The 9317-nt window shown below is 41.9% G+C and overlaps 1 non-coding gene across 1 annotated transcript; it reads right to left on the reverse strand.

Moving 5' to 3' along the window:
• Positions 1-5752: 5752 nt before the first annotated feature.
• TRNAW-CCA (transfer RNA tryptophan (anticodon CCA)) lies at positions 5753-5824 on the reverse strand. Its single transcript has one exon. It is a non-coding gene; the product is annotated as a tRNA-Trp (tRNA).
• Between the last annotated feature and the right edge of the window lie 3493 nt (positions 5825-9317).

Genomic DNA, 9317 nt, shown 5'->3' on the forward strand with positions numbered 1-9317 from the left:
GGTCACTGGTTTGATCCCCTGTCAGGGCACATGCCTGGGTTGCAGGCTGGGTCCCCAGTTGGGGGTACACAAGAGGCAACCAAACATTGATGTTTCTCTCCCTCCCTTCCCCTTTCTCTAAAAATAAATGAATAAAACCTTCAGAAAAAAAGATTATGTGTTCTTTTGAGGATGGTTACCCCTTGGAGGGGTATTTTGGAAGGTGTTCTAACCTAGATGCATCAGTACAATGGACAGGGCTTGCTTGAAAAAAATCTTCATTAAAAAAGTTATAGGTCTCAGGCTTGACTACCCACCATGACCTGCTCAGTTAGGAATTTACAACTTATTATAGTACCCCTTTTCATCCACATAAAAACTCTCAAACTTTTTTTTCTCCTTTGGTACACTCTGTGTATTTTCTAGTTGTGTTTCTGGGTTGTAAATTCTAACACCCTTGAATAAACCTTTGTCATTTGTTTCCAGTCAAATTCTCCTGACTCATTTGAACTCAGTTGACACCAGAAAGCCCAACAATAACCCCGGTAACAATCACTCCACAAGGCCAGGACTTTGATTAAGAACTGGCAGGTATCCTGATTTTTGTCTTTGCTTTCAACTTGGGACCATTTAGAGAAAGCCAAACACACCCCCCTAACCAATCACACAGAACTCCCCACTTCTCATCAGCCTGCCCCCAGCTTCCCCAGGCCAGCAGCCTCCCTGAGGGCACACCTGAGCCTTCCTTGTTTCCCGATGCTGTGAGGCTCTCCCACTCCTCTGCCTGCCTTTCAGTCTCTGGCAAAATGCAAGTTCTAAATAAATGGCCTTTGCTTGGCCCATTTAGTTGGTCTTCATTTCTGTCTGTACCTTTAATTCCTGTCTCTGGTTGGTTCTCTCCATCAGCCAGACTTAGTTGGAAGCAAGAGGGCAAGGGTCACATAGATGGGATCCACAGAGGAATCACATGGGAGGGTCATACACTGGATCAGACTCACAAAGGGGTTGTAAACAGGGATGTCACAAATGGTAGAGCCACAAGAAAAGTCACATTAGGACAGAGTCAGGGATAGTGGTCACCCACATGACCTGCAGAGGTTGCACATGAAGTCATACAGGGGTCTCCAGGGGAGCACCTGCCCATTCTGCCTATCCCCACACAAGCCTTTGCCAAGGGCATTCCGATGTCAAAGATTTGACTCCAGAAACCTGCTCTCTTCCTGACACTTCAGGTGTCCCTCTCAGGTCCCTCAGACCCTGAGGCTATTTGTTGAGTTGCCCAACACCTTTCCCTTAAAAACTACCCCAAACCAAGTGTCCATTGGAAGGTCTTTCTATTTCCTCAAGGGGTACAGCATTCACTGATGCTAATAACTTTTTTGAGTAGATAATATATTCATATTGTGACAAAAATCAAAACAACATAAAAATGTATATGAAATGTTCCCACCTCTGCCCTCTTTCACCTTATTTCTTCTAACTAGTCCTTGGTTAATTTTATACCTCACTATCTTACTGACTTTCCTTTTTGTTTTTAGTAATTTTTTAACTAACTCTTAGGTTTTCCAACTAGGCAATCTTATCATCTGCAAATAGCAATAGTTTTAGATCCTTTTCAATGTTTATACCCCTATTTTTACTATTGTGTAATTATCTGATTTTGTCTTTGACCTATGAAGTAATTTAGAAATGTTTTTAAACACTTCTTAAGAAAGTGTTTCTTCTTAAATTCTTCAGAGGTGTATTTATGGCATTTGGGTATGCAGGCACTGGTGCACAACTGAAAATTCAAGTTTAAGTTCACAGGCTAGTTGAAACAAGAATAGAATTGTTTCCTCATGCCTCAACCTAATATTCTAATTTTAGTATGTTCTGACTTACCGATTTCTATTTTAATCATTACTGGGTCCAAAATGAGCAACTCGAATGATACCTATACTTTGAAATTTGTTGACATTTACTTCATGGTCTTGAGGGTGGTCACATTTTTATAAATGGCCCATGTGAACTCAAAAACAGTTCTCTAATTGTTGTATGCAGATTTCTATCTATGTCCATTTGATCAAGGTTGTTAATTTTATTATTCAAGTCTTAGTACCTTTAACTGATTTTTTTGGTCTGTGTAATCAACCAATTATCTCTATTTTAGGGATTACTCTACATTTTAACATACTTAGCATGGTCTCTGATTAGTAAATGTCCTTCTTTAAAACAATATAACCACCTTACTCTGACTCGTATGACTCGTATGACTCGTATATTGTTCTTGTCCAGTATTATTTTGTCCAGTAGTATTTTTCAACTCCATAAGTTTGTAATATCGTTATTGTTTCTATATGGTCAAGGTATGTTAGTTAATTATGCCCACAGGTTTACCATTGCCTTTGCTCACTGGCTCTTGCACATCAGACATTCTTCCTGGGGTCATTTCCTTCTCCCTGAAGGACATCCTTCCAGGCGTGTCTAACCTGCAACCTGTGGGCTGCATGTGGCTCAGGATGGCTGTGAATGCAGCCCAACACAAAGTCACAAATTTACTTAAAACATTATGACATTTTTTGTGATTATGTGTCACAATGTATTTAATGTGTGGCCCAAGACAATTCTTCTTGTTCCAGTGTGGCCCAGAGACACCAAAAGGTTGGAGACCCCTGAATCCTTCAGAGAGGGATGCTGGTGGTCTCCTTTTCTTGAAAGATAAGGTCCTAAGTGTATAATCTTATGTTGACAGCCATTTTCTTTCATACTGTGGAATTATTAGTGTACTTTCTCTGACTTGTTGCTTCTCAGAATTCAGCTTTAGTTTTATTTTTTATAGATAATTGACCATTTCCCCCGTGGCTGTTTTTTAAATCTTTACTTTCTTACATTGTGCAGTTTTCTTATGCTGTATATAGGTATAAATTTCTATTTCCTTATCATGCTTAGGACATGAAACCAGAAAAGCAGGTGTTCCAGCTGCCTGTCATCTACCAGATGCAATAAGCAGAGACAGGGATTGAATCTTTATGAGCGCTTTATTCAGATGGTCAGCAATCTGAGAAGACAGCAGGTTTGTACCCTAACAGACCATCTTACACTTCCTTTCAAGCCAGCCTTTTTATAAGGGAGAAAAAGCATAGGTAAGGGATTTGGAATTCAGAAAAAAATGTCAATCACAGAAAAGCTGTAGTTGGGCAATTTCCCTAGCATCCTTTCATCCAGTGACTGGTAATTGTCTCTATCTGTGTCCTGTGTCCGGTGTCCTCAGTGGTTTTCTTTATCTGTGTCCTGGGCAGTGGACCATCTCTCCCTGGAACACAATGGCTCAGGTACCACCTTGGCTGCTCATGGTCTCTTTTGGAGTACAAAGGTTAATTGCTTGCGGTCCCCTGGAGTCAGGGTGGGCTGTACCTTCAGTTCCTGAAACTGAAACAATAGCTTTTCACATGCATTAACTACCAGGCTTATTAACTATTACATTAAACTAAAAGTTTCCGACTCTTGAGTCCCCCATCAGACACAGTACGCTTCTTGAAAGTAAGGACTCATGTTTTCCATCAGTTTTGAAAAATTATTAGCCATCATCTCCCCACACACTACTTCTCCCTATTGTCTCTATTAGCTCTCTCTGAGAACTCCATTGAGGCTGATGTTAGACTTGCTCATTGCATCCTTGATATCACTTCATTCTCCCCACCCTATATTTTCTAACTCCTTGCCTCTTTATTTGCCTTCCCATATGCTTAAATTCTATCTTTGTATGAGTTATCTATCGCTGCATAAAACATTACCCCCCAAACCTAAGATCTTAACATTTATTACCTCACACAGTTTCTGAGGGTCCAAAATTCAGGTGTGGCTTGGCTGATGGGTTCTGGCTAAGAGTCTCACATGAGGATAGAGTCAAGTGTTGGTTGGGGCTGCAGACATGGGAAAGCTTGATTGGGCTTACTCACACGGCTATTGGCTCCAGTTCCTCAAGTGACCCTCCCTATAGCACTTTCTAAACATTCTCACTGCACGGTGGCTGGCTGTTCCAGAGCCAATGACCCACAGAGAGAGGAGTGGGAAACCAGAGTTCCTTTTATGACCCAGTCTCCAAGTCACACACCATAACTTCTGCTTTTTTCTTTTTGCTAGACTCACGGCATTAAGTACTGAAGGGAAAGAGAATTAGGCATTACCTTTCAAGAGGAGTGTCAAGAATTTGTGGTCATATTTGTAACAATCAAAATACTCCATTAATTCTTTTTTAGCTCTGTCTTACCTGCTGTTTAATATAAGTATTGTTTTTCTAATTTCACACATTACATTTTTCATTTTTAGAAATACATATTTTTAGTTATTTAAAACACACTTGGTTATTTTTTATTCTCTTCTTCTGTGGTCAATTTTTTAGCCCTCTTATTTTTTAAAAACTAAATGGATAATTGTGCATTCTATACCTGATAATCTCTATATCTGAAGTCTGTGGATCCAATGCTTGTTCTGATTCACAAGATCTTCTGTAACAACTTATTTTCTTTTAAAATACATTATGAGCCCTGGCTGGTGTACCTCAGTGGACTGAGCACCGGCCTGTGAACCAAAGGGTGGCTAGTTCTATTCCCAATCAGAGCACATGCGTAGGTTGCCTCCAGGTCTCCAGTACAGGGTGTGCCAGAGGCAACCACACCCTGATGTTTCTCTTCCTTTTTCCTCTCGCTAAAAATAAGTAAATAAATTCTTTTTAAAATAAAATATATTATGAGCAAATTTTGATTGGGACTTTACATGTGTAAAAACTAGAAGACCTCTTTTGAGAATGTGTTTCTTTCAGAGAGAATTTAACTCTAGTTCTGCCAGCATAGTATGGGTCCTCCTAATCTGTGAAATTATAAATTAAATTCTTGACTTGGAGGTTTTGGACTATTAATATAGAGTTAATTCTAACCTGGAACCCATGTGTCAAAACATTAGATTCCATGAACTCTCTAACCAGATTTAATAAATATTAACATTTTGAAAATATTCATTTTAAAAAGTTAGAAATTGTCTGTACCTCTTCTTCCTCATTCCCAGAGGTAACCTATATTCCAGAGTTGTTGTGTATAATTCCCATTCATAGCACTATACAGATACACGTACAGCATGTGTTTACATTTTTTGTTTTCAGTATTTTATGCAACTTGCTTTTTTCCTATACATTCGTCTGCTGGTGAACAGAGCTTTTTATTTTTTAAAACTATTCACAAATGTTAACGAGTATCCAGGCTTTATGGACGTAGCTAAATCCATAAAGCTTCTGAGAGTTGGAGACAATTCAGGTGGTGAGAGAATGACTACCAAAAGGAACGTCTGGGGCAGAAAGACAAGCAAGCAAGCAAGGAGACACACAAAAGGCACCAGTTTTTCCTGGGACTGAGGGTCCACTTCTGGACCTTTCCAGGGGCGAATTATCCTTGTGAAATTATCCACAAGGTAGAAGTGGGCGTGGCTTTGCGGAGGCGAGGGGGATGGGGCGGGGGAGCAGGGGTTCTCAAGGGCCACGCAAGAATGTCCGAACAAGCGAAGGTGGGCATGGGCCCACCTGTACAATGCTGTGTCAGTCCAAGCTGTATCCGGGTCACTCGGAGGCTTGGCTCAGCGCCTTGTGTCTGCCGCCAGAAGGAACCTCTTCCTCTAGCAGTTGCAAGTTGATGAATTCCATATTCGTAATGAAAGAAAAAGAGGGGTTATCGCTGCTGTTGGAAGGACGACACATACTTCTTGAGGCCAAATTTTTCATTCACTCGAAAAAGAGAGCCAAACGTGACCCCGACGTGACTTGAACACGCAACCTTCTGATCTGGAGTCAGACGCGCTACCATTGCGCCACGAGGTCCCAGCAAGTGGAAGACTCTACATTATTAAAGAGCTCACTGTGCCTGCGGCGTCCTGGCTAGCTGATCTGATGAAGCGTGTAGCTTTTTTTAAATTCCGGTATACATTTGAAAGAAGTTCCAACACAGCTCCTCGGGATTTCTAGGGCATCAGAGCCTGAGTGCGGCTGCGAAGTAGAGCTCCAGCCGGCGGAGACTCGGATCCAGTCCCTCCGCATCTGAGCGACACTCCGGGATGACTTGGGAAATTGTGGAAGGGAGGGCGGAGGCGGGCGGGTGGGGTGGGGCGGGGCCAAGGGCCTGGCGGACTGCAACGGAGAAATGGGAGGAGCTTGTGGGGGTCCGCGAGGGGTCCCCGAGTGGAGCGTAACTTGCCAGGTCTCCCGCCCTCAGCTTATAATTTCGGGGTCACTGCTGGGAGGGTCGGAGAACACTGGATGAGGTGGCTGACACCACGCTGGACCTGGAGTTCCTTTTTCTAGGCCTTCCCTAAGAAGGGAAGCTGACTTGTGTAGTGAAAAGTCCCCACTTCTGAAATGTGATTGGTCTGTCTGTCCTCATGCAAATGAGGACTCCAAATTCTCGGTTTGGTCGAAAAAGCACTTTCCTGATTGGTCAGAAGGAAATTGCTCTAATCTGTTGGTGAAGATACTAATAAAGAAATAGCTGCACATTTCTGATTAGATGGAAGAAATCTCAGTCATATTGGTTGGAATGTCATTCCAGGAACTTCTTTTTAAGGCACAGGTGGCAAACACAAGGCACCTGGGCAGAATCTGGCCCTCCTCCTTGTTTTATGAGGGCAGCGCCTTGTTTCTACCCAGCGGCAGTGCCAAGCTTCTTGTGCCTAGTTAAGGAGTAGTTACCGTACATTTATACAGTCCTAAAATTACATTTGGCCCTTGAAGGCAACTGCGAGGCTGATGTGGCCCCTGGTGGAAATGAGTTTGACACCCCTGTTTTAAGGAATAGCTCAGAGGACAGGACTATAATGCAGGTAGTTCAGTGCAGGTCTAAAATGGCTTGGGTAAGAGGCCCCTGTGTAGCAACAGCTGCTAGCCTCTGTTCATAAATTGGAGCCCAGGTGTCAATGGGAGCCCTTCTCATTAGGTTCATTCATTCTCAGGGTTAACATTATTAAATGAATGAATAAATGAGCTCTTAAGTAAAAATCAATTAAGAAAGATAAATCACTATCCTAATCTGTTTATTTAAGAACATGAAGTATCGATCTTAATTCAACAAATACAACACCCACAGAGCCTGATGTTCTTAAGAGAAGGTAAAATCTGGAATGAGCTCCAGTCCTTGTAGAAGGAAAGAAGGAACTGTGTCCGGTGCAAAAACAGAGCAGCTACTGGGGCAGAGGGCCATCTCACCACACTAAGGCCACCAGAGCTTCTACAAGCCCTTTCTGTCAAACAGAAAAGAAATCATGACAGTTTGGGGGTTTGTGGAAAAGTATGAGAATAGCAGGCATTTGGGATTCACTATGAGTCCCGAGGTGGCTCCCCCAAAAGCTGTCAGAGAAGCAGACACCAGAAAACTGTATCACTGTTCTCCATGAGCAAGCATCAGCCAGCCCACAGCATGATCACTGGGTCCACCTCCAGGCAACCAGACAGGAGTTGCCTCCTCACTGCTTTGGATGACCCTTGGGTGTGCATTGGAGCAGGAGGAGGGGAAGGAATGGAGATAGTAGGGAGTGATGGAAACTGCTTCTCAGAGATCTAGGGCATGACTCTAAAACAAGAGATGGATTCACTTTCAGACTGATCACAGACTTCCTTCCCTTCTCCACCTTAAAGCACTGGCTACACCGCAAAGTCACTGTGAAGAAGAGCCAGTGCCTTTCCCACAGAGGTCAGGGGTCCAGAATCTACTGAGAGGAATGTCTCACAGTCAAAGAAAGACCAGAGACACTCTTGAAACCCCTACTCAGAGTTTTGGATGTTTCTGTCATGTCTCTGCACTTCTGTGATGTGGAACCAAAACTTTCTTATTTTAAATTAAGGGATTAAAGACATTTGTGCAGATATGGTTGAGTGCCTTTTAAGTCAGAATCCTGCTTACCAGGGAATGGCTATCATAAACAAAGAGGGTGTGGGGAAAAGGGGACTCTAGTCCACTGTTGGTGGGATTGCAAACTGATACAACCATTATGGAAAACAGTGTGGAATTTTCTAAGAAAACTAAAATTGGACCTGTCTTTTAACCCAGCAATTCCACTGCTGGGATTGTATCCTAAGAACCCTAAAACACCAATCCCAAAGAACCTATGCACCCCAATGTTCATAGCAGCACAATTTACAATAGCCAAAAGTTGGAAGCAACCTAGGTGCCCGTCAGTAAATGAATGGATCAAAAAACTATGGTACATATACACAATGGAATTCTATGCAGCAGAAAGAAAGAAGGAGCTCCTACCTTTTGCAACAGCATGGATGGAACTGGAAAGCATTATGCTGAGTGAAATAAGCCAGGTGTTGAAAGACAAATACCATATGATCTCACCTTTAACAGGAAACAAACAAGCAAGCAAAATATAACCAAAGACTCTGAAATAGAGAATAGGGGGACAGCAACCAGAGGGGACAGGGGAGGGAATTGCAGGGGAAATAGGGGAGGGACTTAGAGGAACAAATATAAAGGATACATGGACAACAACTAAGAAGGGTGGAAATGGGAGGGAGGTGAGGAGCACGGGGGGATGGATTGGGATGGGAGTAATAGACAGAAAACTGTACTTGAAAAATAATTAAATAATTTAAAAAAGAATCCTGCTCACCAGGGAAAAGACTGGAGTGAAGGGAGCAGAACAGTTATGCAATAGCACAGGGTTGAATCCTCTTATTTAAAATTTTGGTGCCTTGTTCATCATGGATTTTTATGTTAATTATTATTTTTTAATTATTATTTTACTATTGTTATTATTAAACTGTTATTATTAATAACAGTTTATTATTATTATTGTCTTGACTGCTGATTTTTAGGCCTCTTTCCCCCATGAATTTTGCACCCAGGAGAGTGCCTGACTTGCTCACTTGGTCCTGCTGCTCGCCAAAATTAGAACTAAACCCTATTTTAAAAAGAAATAAACTTCTGTAAAATATAGAAATTTTCAAAATTAATAAGTCAGTGTCCAATAAATACAAAAGTAAACAGGATGATAATTACCAATGTTGACAAGGGTGTGGGAAAATACTCTCATGCTACACTAGAATAAAATGTAAAGTGGAACTAGCTTTTGGGATTGTAAATGTTTTTTAAAATATTTTTGTCTAAGCATTTCCTCTTCTAGGGAATATACGTATTACCGAAACAGTGCAGAGATATATCTTTAAGATTGTTCTCTTCCAGACTGTGTTTATAACAGTGAAGCATCAGGAGCCATTTGACTGTTTTGCTGTGCAGGGAGTGAGGCAGGAAAGCCGGCCTCGGTGAGTGTGTGTCTTCGGTAATGAACACATAAGGGTACTGGGATAAAGGGATGTA

This window comes from Sturnira hondurensis, unplaced genomic scaffold (genome assembly GCF_014824575.4).
Source record: "Sturnira hondurensis isolate 20B ecotype Veracruz unplaced genomic scaffold, ASM1482457v3 Scaffold0018097, whole genome shotgun sequence".
NCBI lineage: Eukaryota > Metazoa > Chordata > Mammalia > Chiroptera > Phyllostomidae > Sturnira > Sturnira hondurensis.